Source organism: Phoxinus phoxinus, assembly GCF_949152265.1.
Source record: "Phoxinus phoxinus genome assembly, chromosome: 11".
Lineage (NCBI taxonomy): Eukaryota > Metazoa > Chordata > Actinopteri > Cypriniformes > Leuciscidae > Phoxinus > Phoxinus phoxinus.
In genome coordinates, this window is record NC_136886.1 from 5,254,191 (window position 1) to 5,277,979 (window position 23,789).

At 38.2% G+C, this 23,789-nt stretch overlaps 1 long non-coding RNA gene across 5 annotated transcripts in view; it reads left to right on the forward strand.

The window, feature by feature from the left end:
* Positions 1-1,631: 1,631 nt before the first annotated feature.
* The window catches only part of LOC307007199, a 45,355-nt gene continuing 23,197 nt past the window's right edge, over positions 1,632-23,789 (forward strand). For 4 of the 5 annotated variants that reach the window (XR_013799596.1, XR_013799597.1, XR_013799599.1 and 1 more), the window contains exons 1-3: positions 1,632-1,755; positions 11,100-11,407; positions 14,731-14,834. This is a non-coding gene — a long non-coding RNA (uncharacterized lncRNA). The remainder of the gene's footprint in view (positions 1,756-11,099; positions 11,408-14,730; positions 14,835-23,789) is intronic. The other variant, XR_013799598.1, reaches the window with a different exon arrangement.

Genomic DNA, 23,789 nt, shown 5'->3' on the forward strand with positions numbered 1-23,789 from the left:
ACAAAAGGTTTACATAAACAAAGTTGGTTATGTCTAAAGTGAAAGAGCAGTAGAAAAAAATAAGAAACAAATCTGCTTGTCAAATGCGTGTATATTAGACTCGTCGCGTGCCGATCTTAAAGTGACAGTAGACTAATAGTAAACATGCAGCCGCAAAAATGATGTCATTATTTACTCACTCACTCTAATGTTGTTCCAGACCTGTATTAATTTCTTTCTTGTGCTGAACACAAAAGAAGATATTTTGAGGAGTGTGGCTAACCGGGCGGTTGCTGGTCCCCATTGACCATAGTAGGAAAAAACTATTATGGAAGTCACTGGGGTACATCAACTGTTTGGTTACCCACATTCTTCCAAATAACTTTTATTTTCAACAGAAGAGGGAGACTTATTCGGGTTTAAAACGGCTTGAGAGAGTAGGCTAAATGATGACAATTAAAAATTAAATGGGTGGGTGGGGGGGGGGGTCCTACAAGGCATTGTGCCCAGGGGCCTCTGAACTCTTAATCCGGCCCTGAGTACAGTAATTAAAGCAATGAACCACAAGAAAGCTGTGCGTGAGTTATGTTAATAATGTTAATGTGGGTGGTTACCAGGGTGTTGCTATGCAGTTACAGTTTGGGGTCAGTATGATTTTTTTTTTTTTACATGGTATATAAACATCCATATGGAACGGACGCCTCAAAGAACATGGAAGGTTAAAATATATCAATGTTCAAAAGGAAATAGGAAACCACTTTAATTTGTTCTCGTCCATACATTTGGTTTTGTGCTTTAAAAAATAAGAAATCTGTGGAAGTTTAGCCTACATCTTTTTTTTCTATCTTATTTAATTCATTTTAAGTTTAACCCTGAGAAAGTAAAGTGAAACTTTATCCCATAAGAAAAATGTACATACCAGACCTCTTTTTTTTTTGGTATAAATTAATATGCCCTTGTGGGGTGTTGATGTCATACATTTTTTTGTCTGTTTTCTCTGAATTTTAATTGCATACCTGCAAAATGTTTATCCGATTAACTTTTAGTATTCCAGTCTTGGGAGTCCTGGGTTAGAAAGGTATTTATATATTCAAATCTCAAACCCTTAACATGTCTTAGTATATTTTGGGAGCACATTTATTTTTTTACATATCTATCTATCTATCTATCTATCTATCTATCTATCTATCTATCTATCTATCTATCTATCTATCTATCTATCTATCTATCTATCAGTGTATCTACGTGTCTGTCTGTCTGTCTGTGTTAATAATACTCAAATTGATTATCGTGGGCCTGGGCATGTTATGGTGATATTAATTATTACTCTTATTTTATTTTTTATTTTATCTAATTTATTAAAAAAAAAAATCTTCTGTTGGTAAAAGAAAATCTGATGATGTTCAATGTAAAGTCCAGGCTTAAGGAAATCTGAGGTAAATGTTTTTGTATCAGTCACTTACACAAACAGACTCACTTCTATGCGTAAGACGGTCCTGTATCACGGTGACTAAGCTTTTTATAGAGGCCGTGTAACTTTACCGGTCACGATAATTCGGTGATCTCATCTGACCTGAATGCTTCTCGGTATTGCTGAGTGATTGCAGTGCTGACTCACCTCCTGCAGTTCCAGCGAAGAACACACGGTGGCGCTGCGACCCACGGCCGAATCTGACATCCGTCATCACTTCCAGGAACATCGGCCGCTTTTCCCAAAATAGGAGGAGGAGGGCAATCTATTCTCCCGGGAAACAAAGTAAAGTGGCGCAGGGAAATGTAAGTAAGGAATGAATCCATGGTCATGTGAAAACTATTTATTTTCTTCCGAAATTTCCTGTCAGCTGGTTAGGATGTGAGGAAAATGTTGAGTTACAGTAAAAAGAGGAGGAGGTCTGTGGATAATCTGATGAACACTAGCCAGTGTTTTACTTAATACTATTACAGTGGCCCCTAAATGTATTTGCACACTTAAACCGCGATTTAAACATATCTGAAAGACATTGCATTAAATAAAAAGAGAGACACTTTTCAAGCTAAACATTTCACAAATATAAGTTTAGCTTTTAAGCATAGAATATTCGTAAATATAGGCTACTGTATATGTAAGTGTAATGTACTTATACGTTTATACATGCATATGAAATAGTTGGGCACTTTCTGATTATCAAACATAAGTGTAACATAATTAATATAAGCTAAAACTTTATATCACTAAAAATCACCTTGACACTAGTTAGTTTGTAGTGTGGAAAGGTCTAATGTTTTGTTACGGATGCCATTTTGTTTGATATATTTTGTTAAGTCACTCTTCAACAATGTCAAAACTTCAGTTGAGTGTCCAAATATGTTTTGGTGCCATTTTAATCTCATGGTAACAGCTTCTTATTGATAGATTGCATTGTATTGCAACAGAAGGGTCACTGGCCACGGTTAAATGAGTCATACCTGACCAAAGATAAAAGTAACCACAGTCAAATTAATCTGTTTTGTTGTTCTAACTCCATCTGTTGACCCTTTATGTAATCCTGCTTTCTTTCTCCATTTGGGACGAGTTGATTGCTCCAGCTTCTGACATTAGTGTGTGTGTGTGTGTGTGTGTGTGTGTGTGTGTGTGTGTGTGTGTGTGTGTGTGTGTGTGTGTGTGTGTGTGTGTGTGTGTGTGTTTAAAAGCGAGAGTGAGTCAGTGAGATTTCATCCCATTACTGAGGCTTGTGCACTGACTCACTTCCAGAACGTTATCCACCAGCAACAGCTTCCTAGACCACAAAACATACTCACCACAAAACACACACACACACACACACACTCCAAACAGCCATGAACTTGACCTTTCCTCCAGTTATTCCCTTCCTTATCATGTATGTTTTGTGTTTTACACTAAGCCAAAAACACCTGCGTTACTTCCCTTGGGATTTCCCTCCCTAACGCTCAAGTAGATCCATGCGTCTGTGACCTTGCCGGTCTTGTGTGTGTTTAGGTCTGTCCATGAGAGGATCAACTTATGACATATTCACACAGACATTTGATGTCTTTCGTAACTTTAACCAATAACATTCATTAGCATTGACTCCATAGCCTGATTCAAGGATTTGTTCACCGAAGAATGCAATTTTTGTCAATTACTCACCCTCGTGTCATTACAAATCCATTATGACTTACTTTCTTTAGTGGAGAACAAGATGTTTTTAGGAATGTTCATGCTGCTCTTTTCCATTCAATATATAGGCCTAGTAAGTATAGGGCTGTCAAGGACGAAAAAATGTAAGTCTTAAGAGTTTAGTGTGTCGAATAGATTCAATAAGTCTTTACTCACCAAAAATGTATAATGATGGACCGTATCTATCTATTCAGTGTAGTTATTGTTAACTAAAACCACAACGATTAAATTCGTAAATCAAATATAAATAGTAAATGAAAAACTTCATTTTAAAATTTTAAAATGAAAAAAATGTTTAAATGACTTGCTTTGTCATTGCTTTGGCAACTAACTCAACTAAGTTTAAGTTGAAATAATAAAATGACGAGGTTAGACTTTCTTTTTTATGATGTCCGTGTTACAGTGGAGTTATGCACTTAAGTATTGAGTTATAATAATTAACGACATATACTTGCTTTAGGGTTATAGAGTAGGATTAAGGTTTGGTTTAGGGTTAGTTACATGTAATTATGCATAATTTATAGTTATTACTATAGTAACTGCACATGTAACGTGTAATAAGGACACTAAAATAAAGTGTTACCAATTACTAAAACTGAAATAAAAACATATTAACGCTAAAAAAAACATATTTTAAATAAACAAGTAACTAAAGCACATGCTAAAATAAATTACTTTTAACTGACAGCAAAAGATAAAAGCTAATTTAAAATATTCAAAACAAATACTATAGTATACTATAGTTCATATAAATAATGCTTAAATAACACTGCTCTTATGATACTTTTTATGGTGCTGCTTATTTTAGTAACCATTCACTTTCATATGTAAAACAGCAGCTGGAACATTCTTCAAAACATTTCCTTTTGTGTTCCACTGAAGATAGAAACTCGTACGGGTTTGGAATGACTTGAGCTTGAGTAAATGATGCCAGAAATGTCCATTTTGGCTTAACTATCCCTTAAAGTTGTGCCAGAGCTGAAGTCGAGCGCTCTGTGTGCTTTCTCTTTCTCCTCCCTCCTTCTCATTATGTGGTCTGAATAAACTTGTCTGGTCGTGTCTTGTGTAGTTGTGCCAGCTTCTGTGACTGGTCATGGCCGAGATCTCTGACGCACTGCGTGATTCTGCCCTCATCTCCTCCTGATCGCTGCATCACGCCGGCGTCCCTCTCATAATTGGCTTTAAAAATGCTGCTGTACAAAACACTTTCTCATAACTGATGAGGAGACAAAACAAGTATGTTCTTAGAGAAATAACGGCACACTTCTCTCTCTTTTTTTGCATTTATGTTAAGAATTTTAGAAAATTCAATTCGGATAGTTTTGACTTTCACAAGTAACTGCATATGGCAAATAATAATCCCTTTCAAAAGTAACGAAAACAAATTTACTGCTTAATATTTCTGTGGAAACTTACTTTTTTCAGGATTCTTTGATGAATAGTCGATTCAATTCTTCAAGTTGTTCCAAACCTCTAAGACTTTCGTTCATCTTCGGAACACTAACTACTTGCACAACTACCACTCTGACACTTCAAGAAGTTCATAAAGAGATCGTAAAACTAAGAATTGAGCGGTTTAGTCCAAATTTTCTGAAGATGATATGATTGAAGATGATTTCGCTTTATATGATGACAAATTTAATCTAAGCTTTTATTCACATATACATTTTTTATTCATATAACATTTATCAACTCACACATCTGTTGTGGTAAACGGAAGCTCGATGTTCACGATTGAGCTTCTGCAAGAACCAATGAGGTTCATTCTCGTGTTACGCATCACGTTTGAGCTTCTGCAAGAACCAATGAGGTTCATTCTTGTTACGCAGCATGTTTGAGCTTCTGCAAGAACCAATGAGGTTCATTCTTGTTACGCAGCATGTTTGAGCTTCTGCAAGAACCAATGAGATTCATTCTTGTTACGCAGCATGTTTGAGCTTCTGCAAGAACCAATGAGGTTCATTCTTGTGTTACGCATCACGTTTGAGCTTCTGCAAGAACCAATGAGGTTCATTCTTGTTACGCAGCACGTTTGAGCTTCTGCAAGAACCAATGAGGTTCATTCTTGTTACGCAGCATGTTTGAGCTTCTGCAAGAACCAATGAGGTTCATTCTTGTGTTACGCATCACGTTTGAGCTTCTGCAAGAACCAATGAGGTTCATTCTTGTTACGCAGCACGTTTGAGCTTCTGCAAGAACCAATGAGGTTCATTCTCGTGTTACGCATCACGTTTGAGCTTCTGCAAGAACCAATGAGGTTCATTCTTGTTACGCAGCACGTTTGAGCTTCTGCAAGAACCAATGAGGTTCATTCTTGTTACGCAGCATGTTTGAGCTTCTGCAAGAACCAATGAGATTCATTCTTGTTACGCAGCATGTTTGAGCTTCTGCAAGAACCAATGAGGTTCATTCTTGTTACGCAGCACGTTTGAGCTTCTGCAAGAACCAATGAGGTTCATTCTCGTGTTACGCATCACGTTTGAGCTTCTGCAAGAACCAATGAGGTTCATTCTTGTGTTACGCATCACGTTTGAGCTTCTGCAAGAACCAATGAGGTTCATTCTTGTGTTGCGCATCACGTTTGAGCTTCAGCAAGAACCAATGAGGTTCATTCTTGTGTTGCGCTTCATGTTTGAGCTTCTGCAAGAACCAATGAGGTTCATTCTTGTGTTACGCATCACGTTTGAGCTTCTGCAAGAACCAATGAGGTTCATTCTTGTGTTGCGCTTCATGTTTGAGCTTCTGCAAGAACCAATGAGGTTCATTCTTGTGTTACGCATCACGTTTGAGCTTCTGCAAGAACCAATGAGGTTCATTCTTGTGTTACGCAGCACGTTTGAGCTTCTGCAAGAACCAATGAGGTTCATTCTCGTGTTACGCATCATGTTTGAGCTTCTGCAAGAACCAATGAGGTTTGTTCTTGTGTGTCAATCAGGTTCGGTTGACCTTCTGTTTGTTTTCTGATCAATGTTTATATGTAAATAAAAGCCTAAAGTGAATCTGTTCATCATATATGAGTCTCTTCAGAAAATGTATTAGTTTTACAATCTCTTTATGAACTTTTTTAAGTGTCAGTTGCGTAGCTGTCAATGGAGGGAAAGAAAGCTCTCCGATTTCATAAAAAAATATCCTCATTTGTGTTCCGAAGATGAACGAAAGTCTTACGGGTTTGGAATAATCATAATAATTTGTTACATTTATATAGCGTTTTTTCTGAGACCTCAAAGCGCTTTACATAGAAGGGGGGGAATCACCTCAACCACCACCAATGTGCAGCATCACCTGGATGATGCGACGGCAGCCATATTGCACCAGAACGCCCACCACACACCAGCTTACTGGTGGAGAGGAGACAGTGATGAAGCCAATCAGTGTATGGGGATGATTAGGAGGCCATGATAGACAGAGGCCACTGGGCATATTTTGGCCAGGATACCGGGGTTATACCCCTACTTTTCCTGGGACATCCTGGGATTTTTAATGACCAAAGAGAGTCAGGACCTCCGTTTAACGTCTCATCCGTAGGACGGCGCTCTTTGGCAGTATAGTGACGGGGTTTTAGGACCCACAAAGACCACAGGGTGAGTGCCCCCTGCTGCCCTCACTAACGCCTCTTCCACGAGGTGAACGAATGACATGATGGTGAATAATTAACATCTGAACATTTTTGGGTGAACTATTCATTTAACGTAAGAAGTCTAACTGGTCCCGTATGTTAGCATGTCATGAATACTTGATTTTAGAAAGCTGTAGAGTGCTTGACGTCACTTGAGTCACTGTAGTGCTACTTTGCATCCTTGTTTTTGTGAACACTTCCATGTTTGTGTGTTTGTTCGTGTGAGTGTGAGGGCATCATGAGGCGGCCGAATCTAATTTGTGGGTGACTTCTCTCACACTTGGTTATGTTGCTAGGGAAATACTCACATTATCAGTGGCTCCTCCAGTCCAAACAGGGCTGCTTGGTCAAGTCCACCACCAAGCCCATGATGATATACAAACATGTATACAACATATTTCACCGTTTTATTCAGGGTTAGTTAGATACCTTAAGTTATTACCCAGTTATTGTAATTATTACAAGTATATAGTATGTATATGCGACGGGACTGTAAAATAGTGTAAGCAAAATTTAATTGTATCTGAAACATTTCAGTGCGTTTCTCGCATTTTATAGTGCTTTTTCATTGTTTTTCAAAGCTTGAAAGTTTAAGCCCCCATTGCTTATAATTGCATGGAAATTATAATTGCATTTCATATTTTCTCCTTTTGTTTTCCACAGAAAAAGTCAGAAAAGTTTGGGACTATTCACGAGATGACAGTGACTATAGACTATCTCTTTAAGTCTTTGTAATGAGCGCCTGGTCATAAACTGAGAATTATGTCTTTATGAATGAGAGTTTACCCCCCACCTTACCCCGAAGCATCTGTTGCAATCGACACATAAAGGGAGGAAATGCTTTTACGACCCTAACGGTTAGATTAACTAACTCTTTGAGCCTTGCACACGGTTTATGTTTGCTAACTTATTCAACACAAACTCTGCGGTGTCTATCTGCGTTATTACACATACTGTACAATAAATGAGTTAATAAGTATCCACAGTTATGTTTGAAGTATGAATCGGTTAAATGTCCTTTAGACATTGTGGGTAAGCAGTGTCATGTGACTAACAGCTCTTGGACTTCATCCCAGTTTGAAAAAGGCGGTTTGTCAGTGGAGTGTGTTTTATTACACCCTTCCTAAAATTGCCTTAACAATTTCTCAAATTGCGATAACGCCTGATTCGTTTCATGCGTTTCTCGTTCTAACACAATGTGACCATAAATTATGTTTAATTAAATTTCTTGGTTCTTAGTTACACACAATTACATCACAAAATATTTAGCTTACCACACTTACAAAATATGTTTTCTGGGAAGTACCATGGAGTATCACATCATGGTGTATGATTTTAGTGCCATTTCAAAGTTCTGCAGTATTATGTAAGTTTTTGGACATAGTACCACTTACAAAAACATACTGTACCTTGATACAGTGATAGTATCAGATAGCAGTACTATAGTACTTTGAAATATACCATGGTAATGAAATTCATGTGTCATGGACCGGTTTATATATTGTCCTCCATGGTATGTTCACGAATACTATAACACTATAGTATGGTAAATGTCCAAAATGATTACCATGGTACTCTTTTGTAAATGCATGGTATCAAAGCACCATGGCATTTCCATCTGATACAATCACTATACCATGGTATCACCACAGTATTTTTTAAATTAACTTTATAAGAAACTTTTTGCATATTACAAACAATTTGTGAAAGTGTCTTGTTTGCTTCCTTCTCAGAGATGAAATAAGATATTCTCTTTGCCTCTTTTCAGTACAAAGAATATTAAAGTACACAAAAGCTTTGTTTTTCTGAGGGAATTTTCCCGCCAAAACGCAGCTGGCCTTGTATCTAGTGTCCTGGTAACCATGGTGACGGAGCCTGTGCCACGTGAATAAGGAGGTTGTTCTGTGTGTTCAATTACAGTGCCACACACTCTGATGCTGTGCCACGTGTGTGTGTGTGTGTGTGTGTGTGTGTGTGTGTGTCGTGCTGAGGTAATGAAGTTTGGCAGATCCCCAGGAGCCCTCACCACCTCTCTGTGCTCATTGAGTTACATGTTCCCTCTCAGACTTCAAACAACATCTTCACAATGAAGACTGAAATATAAAGGTCCTTTAATAGACACTGGCACTGGCAGTCAGTGAATGCACTGTAAAATAATAGCTGTTCGTCGTCATGGTGCCGTTTAACCACTAGAGGCCCCTGTAATGTTAGTCAGAAGTGTGTAATTTTGTGATACTGAAAACAGGTTTCCCACACAGGAAACTAGCTTTGGCTCTTATTTTCTGCTATTTAGCTGCAGTTCAGCTCTAGCCTGTCCATCCATCCATCATTCTGTCTGTCTCAATCTGTCTTTCATTCTATTGTTCTGTCTGTCTGTCTGTCTGTCTGTCTGTCATTCTGTTGTTCTGTTTCTCCATCCATATCTATTTCAATGAACAGTAGCATATATCAAACCTGTATGTTTTTGCATGACAGAGTGAATAAGTAGGCTCATTGGTGGATGCTTCTGGACAAGTGTTAGTGAGCCAGCAAGAGAGGGTAAGATGGAGTATCACGTGAGTCCCACCCCTCAGCGCAGCGGACTCGTTGACCTTTTGTTCTCTCTTACTCTGCTGTGAGAGAAGGGGAAGCGCGCGAAACGCTAGCCAATCGTGGCGCGGTGCGGCAGCTGGAAGAGAATACTACAATGGCATACAGTTCTGACAAAGGCAGGGCCTGTTCCCGCACTATGCAAAAACACTGGCAGTCGTCCAACTGCATTTCTCACAGAAAGACTCCTTCAGAGGGAAGTTGGGAGAGTGAGAAGCACGGGTTAGAATGAGGAAGCATGCCGGCTGTATTGTGCTGGCTGTTCTTTTTCTCCCTTTCCGTTTGAAAACTAAGTTGGACAGTTAAGCGTTTCGTCAGCAGTGGTTTACCGCACATCCAGTCAGACAGTTAGTATAGATAGAGGTCTTTTGCGATATTGTCTTTTTATTGTGCATAAACAGAAACATTTTCGTAAAGTCTGCTACAGTCTAAAGCTAAACTGAGTTCAGAACTATGCGTGTTGCAGAATTCCAGAAAGAAGTGTTTAGACTACGGATGAGGATTTGAAACGGGCAGCATGGGCCTCTCGCTCACTGTGTAGTAAATCCAGTCGTGAGACAGCATGAATGGGGTTGCAGCTTTGGCAGTATCTCCAAAGTCAAACAGCTTTTGCAAACAGAAGCACACTGCAGTACCGTTGGCTCTGTCAACAGTCAACGTGTCACATTTCCACGGAAGAACTCGAGTAGTCTCTACGTTTACCCAGAAAAACCCACCTCCCCCTTCTCACATTACACATGCAAGTCGAAAGATGCCTTAACACCCCTTTCCCAAGATCCTCCACTTGATCCCACCCATTTATAACGGACAGTTCCATCAATTCTCCCACCACGCTCTCGCTGTGTGCTGCACGTGTGAACTCCCAGGTGTGTCTTTAACATTTGCCTTTAAAGACCCTCCTCTTTCCCATAAGTAACGTCACTACTCTTTAAAAAAAAAAAAAAAAGAGCGGAAAAAAAAACTGTACCTTTAACTAACCCATTTTTATCTTTTTTGTCATCCACTTCCTCTCTCTCTCTCTCTCTCTCTCTCTCTCTCTCTCTCTCTCTCTCTCTCTCTCTCTCTCTCTCTCTCTCTGTGTAATGCAACGTGTCTGAGACATCTGATCTTTCTAACAGTTGTCATTAGCGTAGCAGAGAAACCCGTATAAGGGCTTATTGGTGCAAATGGTGGTTGGCTTGATGACAACTATAGAGAACATCTGGGGGGACAGAGATTTAGAGAGAATCTCCAATGCATATATATATATATATATATATATATATATAATTGTAAAAAAAAAATCTTAAAACTTAAGTTGCATTTGCATGTTGCAGGGTAAATGGTTATGCACCAAAGTTTGTTAAAATAACTAATACTAAGCATTGTTTTTTATTTGTAAGTTGTTTATTTGTAAAAAAAAAAAAATACATAAAAAAGTATTCCATTAAGATGATAAAATGGGTTAAAATCTAGGGAGTCAAGTTATTTCTAGAGACCCGAATATTATGATTTGGAACAGCTTAGCAATGCCCTAGCAACCAACAAGAACACCTTGGCAACCGCATCACAGAACACACTTATTAGCAACATGGCATAGTGATGGCAAGTTGTGCACGAGCAAACACAACTAACGGTTTCTTCTGATTTTTTGTTACTATTATGTTTGGTGCTGCAGACACACTTTCCCTTTAAAAATACGTGGAAAATATGAGTTTCAAAAAGGTCAGACTCCAGGCTATGTGTTTTAATGGAAGACTATGTGTTTTTGCTTCACAGGTATCAGAGCGCCACATACATTCTCCAGGGAACTCAAAGTGCCTGTTGTGCAGTTCGCTGTGTGTGAGTTCGCATAATGCACATGTGTGTCTGCACACTCATCTAAGTCTGGGCTCAAAGGGTCATGATGGAACACAGTTAGTGAAGATCCTCGGACGCCCTCTGAGACCACAGCATGTGAAGCTCTACAGAGGGGGAGGAAGGATACCGAGTAGTCTGTAATCACACCGACACACACTCCTCCCTGACTCGGTGAAAGAATGGAAAAGCTGTCGGTCGCCGGCCACACAGCCGTCCCACACAAACATGTACGTATGCCACACGCATGCACGCTCTCACACTGGAATTTAAAGCAAAGGCAGTGAAAACTTCATGGGCGGTTAAAAGGTTTTGTACACCTACTCCTCTGCATGTCACCAAAGCATACACAGAGAGCGGTTTCCGTCAAATCATGAGCTTTGGTTTAATTTCAATCTCAAAAAGAACTGGGAACATTATTAAAATATTTTAGCTTTTTGCTGATGCATTTTTTTTGCTTTCAGCTTTCTAATGCTCAACCTCAACACAGCTCTTCCTGTCAGAGCTCAATGGAAAATGAGGTTCATTTGTTCTTTCACCAAGTTCAAAGCAAAGAATGTTACATTTTGGTTTCTTTATAATTAGAGAGACTCGTATAAACGTGGATGCTGATTAATTGGCCAATATCAGTCCATTTTACATGATTGGCATCAGAAAATGATTATGCTCTAACATCCATGTGAATGAGTAAATGTGCATTTTCAAATATTTGTTGTGCATTATGAGTAAATATTGAGTAAGATAAGTGATAAGATTAAAATAATTGTTGCTAAATTTAAATAATTCTTAATCAATATTTACTCATAATGCACTACCAAATATTTTGACCATATAATTTATATCAGCACTATATGTATAAAAACATTTTTTTATATTTTTGAAAAGTCTCTTATGCTCTCCAAGGCTGCATTAATTAATCAAAAATACAGTAAAAACGGTAATATTGTGGAATATTATTATAATTTAAAAGAATCGTTTTCTTTTTTCAGTACATGTGTTATTCCTGTGATGGCAAAGCTGAACATTTTAGAACAGCTTTTATTTGACATTGATTTCCTTTGTGACAGTGTAAAAGTCCTTGTCACTTCTTTGCTGAATCAAAAAATATTGATTTCTTTAAAAAACAATCTGTAGCCTTATAACCAAAAACAAGTTTATTGACCCTATTTCCATGCCATACTAAAACAAATCAAAGTAGGTCATTGTTTAATGGTCATTCTGTCCTGACTTTTGTACCGTGTTTGGTGAATGTCATGTACCAAGAACATGATCAATGGCCACACCAATGTCAGAGAGACACTGCTAAGGACATGTTACTTCATCAATTGAAAATGAACCTTTATCAGTAGAACGCCATGATAAAAACTGAGAATACCAGACAGTGTTTGTTCATGTATGTGATAACGGCTAGGTAAAAAAATTAAGGGTAATGAACTAATGTTACTGCTGTAATACACACCACACAAGTATAGTTACCATTACACAACTACCGTATGCCATCATGTGAGAAAGTGCATCTGTTGACCTTATGTTGGTTAATTCAACAGATATCAAACACTGGCCAATGACATCACTCAGTCTCATTCTAGCACTTTATGATCTGTTATCAAGTCAGAGAACTGGTAAACAACACTGACACTTTTATCACAGCCAGTGTGATGACTGACCTACATCATAGAGTCATTCGCTGAGTTTGCGTGGCAATGAATATGACTATCAGGTTACCCAAAAAATGATCATTCTGTCATCATTTACATAACAAGAACAGGGACTGTTGTTTCAAACTTAAAAAAAGAGAAAAAACTCCATAAAGTGTCATAAAAGTAGTTCACTGATTTTCACTGATAATCGTCTCCTCCAGTGAGTTGTTAACTGAGTCAGTCCATTGAACTGGTTTGTGAACGAAACTTTCAGAGCATTTTTAAACAAGATTAACTAGACCAAACCAATTTGTTGGATTGAAAAGTTTTAATGTTATATTGTTTACTGTTATAATGCTCAGATTATAGCCCAAGAGTCATATGTACCCCTGCTTTTTTGTGCCATTTGTTGTAATTTTATGAAAAAGAGCAACCAGTGGATCTAAACGGGGTCTCATGAATGTCGTCTAGTGTTCCTTTAACTAAGAGTCATTTAACTCTGCAGATCAGATAGATGGTGGCAGAAGCGGGTCATTTGGTTTATATTGCATGCCGTTGGCTCACACTAGAGTTGTTCGCTAAACATGGAGTCTCTCTGTCGCTCAATCATTCACATATGCATGTGTGTATGAGGACATATTTTCCCATCATGCTGGAGCTATTCTGAGTCGTGTTGTGAGATAGGCCAGATTACGTATCTGAACGACCTGTAGTTGATTGGCTGCCGGCTTCTTCAAAGTCCAGGGCTCTATTAGAGATGCCATACTAACACCTTCCCTCTCTCAGTGTATTGGGGCTGTTATGTCAATCATTATTTGTCTGGTTAATCATAAAGTTCATAAATGGCTGTAAAATGTGGCATGGTCCTCACTTTGTCATAATAGTACATTTTTACACATTCTGAAAGAAATAGTGATGCTGTGAAAATGTTTTAGGTGTTTACTTGCTGGCTCAAGTCAAAAGTTCACACTACATTCTCTATGATGAAGTATTAGCATTATGGATACTTTAGTAAACATCTTGACATACTTTGCATACAATGATTGATTAAAAAGCATGCATTTTTGTATCTTTAGTATCTTCAAGTCCTGTACTTGCTCTGAGTCTGCAGCATCATCAGCGTATAGCAGATATATTCCGCCAAGACCAAAAATATCAACATTGTCAAATTAATTTCCATGCCAAACACTCTGAGAGTTGTCATGACAGAATGATTTATATATATAACGCTTGGACATTCTGCAGAACATTTTGTTCATTTCATTTATCCAAGAAATGAACAAATCAAACCGGTTTGGGGCGACGTGGGGGTGAGTAGATGATGACAGATGTTTCATTTTGTGAACTGTTCCTTTAAGAGTCAGGCATGCAGAAAGCAGGCAAAAACAGCTCACTACTGTGGTTTAATGAAGTATGTAAACAGTCATTTCTTTTAACAGAGTTCAGTAAGTGCTTTGAATATCCTGCACATAAAATTTACATCCATATCTGTCTAAGAATGACAGCTTTCATTGTTTAACTAAAGTAAACAAATCTCGATGCCACTAAACTCGAGTTGAACAACTCTCAGTGAATGCTGCGGTGAGTCCGTTCACTCGGCGGCCGTCTTGGTGTCACCTCTGAGCAGCTGTGTTCTTCTATGGATCAGCTCACATGTGTTTAAATGGTCTGTACTATCCAAATCAGTGTGCAAAGCAATGACATATTATAAAACATGCTAAACTTCAAATTAATAATGTTTATCATGCATAAGTGATGACTTTAAATATGACACATTGCCATTCACTGCGTAGGGCCGTTCAATAATTTGCAATTGCCTAATGGGTAGTAATAAAAAAAATTGACAATTGTGTAAATGCATGAGCCACAGCAGAAGTGCTATTTGCCATCCTAACATGTAGTTTTGTTCATAGATTTGAACAAGGATGGGGGACAAGCTTCCTCAGAGGATGAGGAGATGTTGCACAACCTGTCTGTGTTTATTGGATGCATATTCTTGAACATCAACAGCAATGCAGTAAGCATGATCTTTTTCCTTTAAAAGGCATTTACCACTGTTAAAAATTTTGGAATATTTCCGATTTTTTTTAAGACGTTTTTTATACTCGCCAAGGCTGCATTTATTTGATCAAAACACAATTTTTCAAAACGAATATTTTAAAACATTATTACAATTAAAAATGCCCATCTTTTATTTTAATACGGTATATTTAAAAAATGTATTCCTGTGATGCAAAGCTGAAATAGAAATATGTTGTCTTTTTTAATGACACTTTTGATCCAATTATTGCATCCTTGAAGAAAAAAAAGTATTATTTATTTATTTTTAAATCTTTCTAACCCCAAACTTTTCATAGGTGCATATATAACCTTTTAGGGGTTTCCATCATGGGATCATTTAATGCATTTAGTTTTAATTAATTGTGTTTTAATTCACTTTTAATAAGTTCAATATTAGTAATTAAACTAAAATGACATTGAACATGCAGTCATTTAGGACATTTCTTCTGATATAGAACCTTTTTGGCATAAAGGGTTCTTTAAAATTCAATCAAGAACCTCATGGAAGCTTTTCTCTAAGAGTGTGTAAAACACTAGTTCTGTTGGGAGATCTTACTCGCTGTAATGTTTGAGTATTGTGAGGGTGTAACAGTTATTCAGCATGGATGGAGGCTGCTGAGGTCAGTGTGCAGCCTGAATCATCTGACAGTATGTAAGTCATCTTGACCATAAACAGCTTAAATAAACAGTAGAAAAAGGCAAATGTATGCAGTTCACTGGGTCAAACGGAGACTGACAGCTGGGAGAGGACACAAGTCCCTCTGAAGGACTGACATCTTTTACATATGGTACATTGATGATGTCATATTTTTGGACATGTACCATAACATTACCATGGTGCTGTTTGATGTAAACGCATAACTCTAGAGGATGATACAGAGAGAATGGGAATGAGGTTTGGTGCACGGGAAGTGAGAAAGTGAGTGAAAGGTTATTCTCACAGATCCAGCTTCATTGGGAATGTGTGATTCAGTGCTGCGCTGTACGGGCTTGTTTTACCAGCAGAAACCTATTCATGTGCTGCTCCGCACACACATCGTGTGTGTGCTTTTTGGATACTCTTACTGCCATTTCATGTGATTTGTGAAATAACTAACCCCTTAGGCCTTGGTAAACAAATAAACCGCCGCCTCTCCCAGTTCCACGTTGGATAATAGCAAAGTGCAGATAATTTAGTTGGATTACGTTCAATTGGATTAACTGATATCCTTGGTCGAGCAAGAATTTCCCATAGGAAAGACATGAGGGTGTGAATAGGTGATGATATATTTCCAAATGGGAGAAGGTGATGAGAGAGAGAGAGCCCTGTGGTAAAGGTGGGCGGATATTTGCATTTGTCAAGGAGTGGTTGTAATGTTTAAGCCATAGTTAATAAAACAAACTTCTCTTTCTCCATTTTTTTTTTTTTAAATCTCTCTCTGTAAATTCCAGTGTTGTTTTAGTATTATTTATATACTATGTTTTTATTATTTACATACCATTATTTTGAATTAGCTTTCATTTTTAGTCATTTTATGTGCTTTTGACATTTTTATTAGTCCCCCCCCCCCCCCCCCCCCAATTATTTCTAAATGGTTTGTTTGATTCATTATTTCAGTTATTAATTTTAGTACTTCAACCTAAACTTATTTCAGTTATCAGTCATCAAGTGACTAAAGCTTTGTGTTTTACAGATGCACAGTCTCAGGTGAAGTGACTAAAGCTTTGTGTTTTACAGATGCACAGTCTCAGGTGAAGTGACTAAAGCTTTGTGTTTTACAGATGCACAGTCTCAGGTGAAGTGACTAAAGCTTTGTGTTTTACAGATACACAGTCTCAGGTGAAGTGACTAAAGCTTTGTGTTTTACAGATGCACAGTCTCAGGTGAAGTGACTAAAGCTTTGTGTTTTACAGATGCACAGTCTCAGGTGAAGTGACTAAAGCTTTGTGTTTTACAGATACACAGTCTCAGGTGAAGTGACTAAAGCTTTGTGTTTTACAGATGCACAGTCTCAGGTGAAGTGCATGTAGTGGTTTGTGTCGGAGGAGTTGGTGGGATGAATGCAGCATTTGTGGTTTCTCTGAGTCAACATCACAGTTTATAGTGCTATTACTGAATTGAATGAGTGTCATTTTCTACCATGAACGATGATTTAACTGCTTAAGTAACTGAATTATTTTCTTTTGAATGTGAACAGGATGAAAGTAATACCAGTCTTTATTTGTCAGTTAACCCATGTGAACCTCAGCAGTAAAGTTTCTTACTTTCACTTCTCTCTCTCTCTCTCTCTCTCTCTCTCTGTGTGTGTGTGTGTGTGTGTGTGTGTGTGTGTGTGTGTCTCGCTCACTCACACTCTCACACACTCTCTCTCTCACTCTTTTACACTTTACCACCTGTTGGACTGGGATTCGTCTGCCAAAGTTATTCACCAAAATCACCGGCTCTTTTTCTCCTTCCCCTACTTTGGAAATGACACAGCTGAATCATAAATGACACCGTAGTAAAACTAATGACTACAGGGATGAAAAAGTTTATTTAAAAAAATGAACGAATATTAGAAGTTTGATAGCATGGGAAGGTTGACTCGATTACATCTTTCGCAAGCTTCATGACTTTTTTCATGATAACAGCGGCTTTTTTGATTGGTGGATCAGTCTTCAAACGTCTTTCCGCTTTTGCATGATGCTGCAATCATGTGAGGTGTAAGTCCAATAGCACTTTCATATCAGCTATTGAACAACACAACAGAACATAACAACCAACTAAAAATTACTTGGTGCACATTTAAGTTCAAATATTTTAACAGTTAAACACAAAATTATAATTAAAAATGGTATTTTGCTGATTCTCAACGGGTGGGTTATGTCAGTCATTTTGCATATATTTGGTCTTATATTAATTACTAATACTGATAAATCTCAGGTTTGATTTTAAGGACCTTTTTGTTTACTTTTGTATTATAAATTATTTTTGGTTCTGCAATGAGTAGCAAATTTGATGTTAAATGTCAAATCTGATAAATGAAACAAAACCAGTTGGGAACCACTGATGTAAATTTCGTTGGTATTTATATTCTGTTTAACAAGATGTTAGGTTAGTCATAGTGTGCATTTAAACTAAAATACCAAATACATATGATATGCATTTGGTAAATTTTTTCATTAAAATTGAACCACTGTGCTGACTACATTAAATATTAAGTAAGGGATAATCCGGATAACTGAGCATTAAACGTTTTTATTGCACAGCTAGTTGGGGACTTTCCCACTTACACCATGGTCATTTGCAGCTGTTGAAGCAGTGTGGTAAGATCACATTATTTGAATGAATGAATTATAGCATTTATTTAAATGTAATTACTGAGAGAGAGAGAGAGCAAGAGATGAGACTTGTGAATTACCTGCATCTGTGCAGCGTCTCTCTCTACAAACAATAAAGCTGTTTGAATGACCGTACTTCTAAAACCGCAATGCCACCCCCTTGTTGCTGAGAAATATAATCTAGCGATTCAGTGGCAAAGGTTTGTTTTTTAATGAAAGTTGTGGTCCGCATTGATAAGTTTCTGTGTGTGCGCAGCTCAATCTCTGTGTGTGAGTGACGTGTGTATGTGTGCGCGCAGCACAATCTCTGTGTACGACTGATGTGTGAGTGTGTGCGCAGCGCAAAGTGTGTGTGTGTGTGTGTGCTTCACTGAAAGCTGCACATTAATATAGAACGGTGATTAAACTGACTAGTACTGCCTGTGCATTAAGCGTTTTTAATACGGCCAATCAGAATCGAGTGTTCAATCAGACCATGGTATAAATCAGGGGGCCCAATGATGTTCCTGGAAATCTTCCTAACTGCAGAGTTCAAATCTAACACCAATCAAACACACACTGCTTCAGTTGAGTTTGATCAGGGTTAGAGCTGAGCTTTGCAGGAAGGTAGATCTCCAGGAACAGGATTGGGCACCCCTGGTATAGAAAATATAAAAACACATCAATAAACAGAATTTTAAGCTGAGATCTAATGCCCAGACAAGATAATAATATGTTGCTGAAGTATAAGGTCAGATAACTGTAAATAGAAGCTGGGGGAAGATATATGATTGGTTGTAATATAACTACTGTTGGTAAGATGAGAACCAGCTTCCACCTACATATGCTTTTAAAGAGATACCCTTAGAAGATATCACAGATGTCATGCTACACTTCAGTGTGTGTGTGTGTGTGTGCATGTGCGTGTGTGCATCATGCAGGAAAGCCTCACCGAAACCATGACTCATTCAAACCCCCCAATCCAAAAAAAAAAGTGTGGGAAAGACATGAAAGAGGACAGGAAAACTGGGCTTGGAGGCATTCAAAGCTCCTGGATGGCATGTACTAACAGAACATTGATGGTTTGTTTTTGGCTTTGCACCAATCTGAATCCGGTTCGAGGAATTCCAGGCTCTGTGGGAGTGTGTTTGATTGGTGTGAGCAGTACCAACTTGTATTCAACATACTAGGGTTTGGTCTGAAACCGGTTTTTAGAAGGGAAGGATTTGGGATTGAGAAACTTTTTGCGGGATGTGTTTGCTGATAGCAGTGTTCGTTGTCTCATGACTGTTTGGGAATGCATGTTTTCAATAATGAATGTCATGCTACAAGCTGTAATCTCGCAAAATCAGGAAACAAGTCAAGAGCGGTTTGTCAGGTGTTTATGGTTTTATTTACATGGCAAATATGCTTTTCTCATACACACCCATATCCTTTAAGGCCACAACAGCACACACACACACACACACACACACACACACTTTCACTCCCATCGTAGGTGTGTTATCTCTGACCTGTTTCCTCTCAAAGTCTGTCAGCTCACACCTTCAGTTTGCTGGCGGGTCAAAGTGTGTGCGTGAGCATCTCTTTCAGTGTCTTTTGCCCAATTTGGTCCTTTTAATATGCGTCATTGCCTCATTTACAATCGCAGGGGGAGGGCGGTAAAAGCAGTCTGATGCTCTCATGTGTCCCTGGTCACACTTGCTGGGGTGTTTATGACCCCATCATGTGTTTGTCTTTTCACTATAAACCTCAGTTGAAACCACCAGCAGCTCAACAGCTTGAGTAATCCACTCCAGCAGCCGCACACGTGCAAATCCCTCGCAACACACACTGATTATTGATTAGATTCATATTTATGAAACTCTGTCATCATTCACTGACCCTCATGTTGTTCCAAACCTGTATTTTTACTTCTGTGAATCATGAAAGAAGACATTTAGAAGAATGTTAATGCTGCACTTATTCATACAGTGAAAGTGGTGATTTATTTATTTTCAAGCTTCAAAAAGGACACAAAAAAAACATAAGTGTGTTATTATGTATACATTAGGTATCATGAACTAACAATGAACAATATATATATTAATTATTTTAATTTAATTTTTTAAAGTTTTTGTTTATCTTTTACAGTATTAATGTAGAATTTTTTAAATATATATATATATATAGTTATTATAATGCACATAATGTATACACTGTTATTGTAAAGTATTTCCATTTTAGTCATTCACTGATAATCTACGCTTTTGAATCACATTTTGCGCGTTCGGGTATTCAAACTTGCCATGACAGTGTCAGTATTTTGTGTGAAAATATTGATACATCCCTCTATTTCTCTGTGTTTGTTGCATTGTCATTCTGGCACAAATAGTTGAGTCATTCTTTCAAATGTGGTTTTGTGTTCTGCAGAAGAAAGTCAGGTTTGGAATGACATGAGGGTGAATAAATGTCTAGTTTTTGTGTGATTGTTCCTTTTAAAGATTCAGTTAAGGACAAAGGTTTTAAGTTATCTATATCTCCACTGGCCAGAGGCTTCTGAAACACTATCGTGTTAGCATAGAGACGGCGATATGACACATTAATTTACAATACGGCATAAACAACCAGCTAGAATAAGATAAAGACAACAACTGAAAGCATCTGGAAGGTAGATGACTCATTGTTCTGAGAACAGCAGCACATGTATGTAAAATATTATTACTGAAGGTTGATAGCTAAGGTTCAAGAACACAATGTTAGCAACAGTAGAGCAATAAGAGGAATAGTTATTTCTTGGTAAATTATCCAAGACCTAAGGACTGTACAATACATTAGGTCAAGATATCCATTGCTAAGGCGTTGGCGTTATCTGTGCCTCAGGTAAAGTGAAGTCCCCGAGAGAATCCCCTCTGCTCAACAGCCGGCTAATGGGAGGTCAAAACAGGATCCTTTTATATTGTAACGCTTGAGCGCTAGTCATATGCCTTCACCATAGAGCTGTGACTAATGTGACTCAAAAGTGTAAACATAATGGACAAACCAAATCGTTTTGAAAATCTCCCTTCTGTTTAGACAAGGAGCAGCAAGGACACAGTGACAGTTGTGTTGGCAGAGGGGAATTCATTGACCTACTTTCATGATGACAGTCTTGATGGAGTTGTAGTTTAAATAAATGAATAGATTGAATTTACAAGTGGGCTTCATAATCAAACAACATAATTTTTGAATTTAGACAGTCTATATGTGTTGCAAATTTCTTTTGTATCTGTATTTTCAATGTGTATAACATTTTCAACTTGATTTTTACATGTTGTGAAGACAAACGATTGAGTCGTTTTTGCCCATGCCACAAATCCTAAGATGTAGTAGGTGGTGGCCAGGTCATTGCTATGCAGTTGCTAGCATTCTCTGGGTGGTTGCCAGGGTGTTGCTATGCAGTTGCTAAGGTGTTCTAGGTGGCCATGTTGCTGCTATGCAGATCCTATTGTTTTGGGGGGTTGCCAGGCCATTGTTATGCAGTTAATAAGGTGTTCTAGGTGGTCAGGTTGTTGTTATGCAGTTGCTAGGATGTTTTGAGTTGCCAGAGTTTTGCTGTGCAGTTGCTAGGGTGTTCTGGTGGTTGCCAGGTTGTTGCTATGCAGTTTCTATTGTTTTCTGGATGGTTGCCAGGGCATTTCTATGCAGTTGATAGTGTTCTTGGTAGCCAAGTTGTTGCTATGCAGTTGCTAGGGTGTTCTGGGTGGTGGCCAGGGCGTTGCCATAGAGTTGATAAAGTGTTCTTGGTAGCCAGGTTGTTGCTATGCAGTTGCTAGGATGTTCTGAGTGGCCAGATTGTTGCTATGCAATTGCTAGGGTGTTTTGATGGTTTGCCAGAAGTGTTCCAGTGTTCTTGGTGGTTGTCTGGGCTTTTTTATTTTTTTATATAAACCTGTTAGGTGAAATCATAAAGTTGATCAAGAAACAGCACACCTATCCTCAACAAATGGTTTAAGATGAGATAGTTAAGGTTGCTTAAGGTTAGGTGTTTGTATAAATCCATAAACCTACACATGAGTGATAGCAATAGTAATGTGTGCTTAGTTACTGTCATTTAATACTGAACAAAAAGTGTGTAAAATGACTACACTAGGCAGTACTATGAGAGCAATAACGCTGCAGGGAAAGGTGTTTCAGGAAAGAGAATGTGGCTCAGAGGTTCTCAGATTTAGTTTGCAACATAAGTAGTATGCAACAACTAGTTCTCATCTAACACACAAATTCGTACAGTATACCTCCAAATGTGCATACGCATGCAGCAAAGCATTTGCATATGTTTATACCTCCGCTTTTCACCCACTTCCTGTCAGCGAAGAGAGTACTTCCTGTTTTTTATGTGGCTTCTGCGGTTACACGTTAATCCTGAATTAATTTTGTTTTACTATGTGTGACCTCGCTCTGTCATAGATCAATGCTGTTTATCCACTGTATTATGCAGACAGGTCAGTTTTACCTGTGGATTTACATGAAAAGGTCTGCAGTAAACGTTTAAGTTAAATCTGATAATAATGGACTTCTAATAAAAATATAGCTTTTTACTATAAAAAAAATAGGGGGGAAATGACACAATTTAATGTTGTACTAAATGTTAATCTATATGTTAATATCAATCATTTTCAGATCAAATGTTTTATGTTTTATTTAAAGTCTAGCTACTAGTTTTATGATATATGCATTGTTGGGTGGGACATATTTTACATTAAAGGTGAACTATGCAGGTTAACTGGACAGCTTCGGAGTCATTGGAATGGTTATATTACTTTTTTCGGGTTGAATGGTGGTCGTCTCGCACCCGCCTATCGCCTGTGAGCGGAAAAAACATCCTTGCAACTTTGGGCCGGCGGCCGCAGCATCAGGAAGTATCGCGTGATATCAGGTCTCACGATGTAACAAATTGCTTTTCGGCAAAAATATTCTGCAAAAATTCTCTCATTATTGCGTTCCCTCACGCTGTTCGAACTCAAAAGAAGACATTTTATGTCCTGTCTGCTTTGATGTCGTTGATCTACTAGCCTCTGGTATCTGAGAGTTGACAGCAAGCTGTAGGGGGCGCTCTATAGAGAAACCTGCGAGCAAAAAGCGAGAATACAGCGAAGAAATTCCCGAAACTGCATAGCCCTGCTAGTGAGTCAAAATTGCATGATAAGTTTTGTTGTGTCTTGCATTACATATGTTTTTTCTGTAAATTGGCAGATGTAAGGGAAAACACAGACTTATGAAGAAACTGTAGGAGGAACAATGGCTCAAAAAGAATACCCATCCTCCTCTGCTCGGCCTAGATAGAGTAAAGTTACCAGTTACAGCATTGGTCGCTGTAAAAGCACAGCATTTACCACTTGAAGTGGCAGAAATGCTCTGGATCAAGTGTGCTGAGTATGGTGTGCGAGTAAGTTACAATAGGATTGGCATTTAAAATGAGGGGAATTCATTAGAAAGGGGCCATTTTTTTTCTGCCGTAATTAATGCACATACCCTAAGACCCCTCACACAGTTTTTCACACCACAGATCAATTCACGCAAGCCCCTCTTTCATCTTGGCCGCTTTTCTCTAGGCGTTCACACATAGTTGTTGTAAAGCATGAGAATTGGCAGTCATCTATAAAATGTGTGAAGA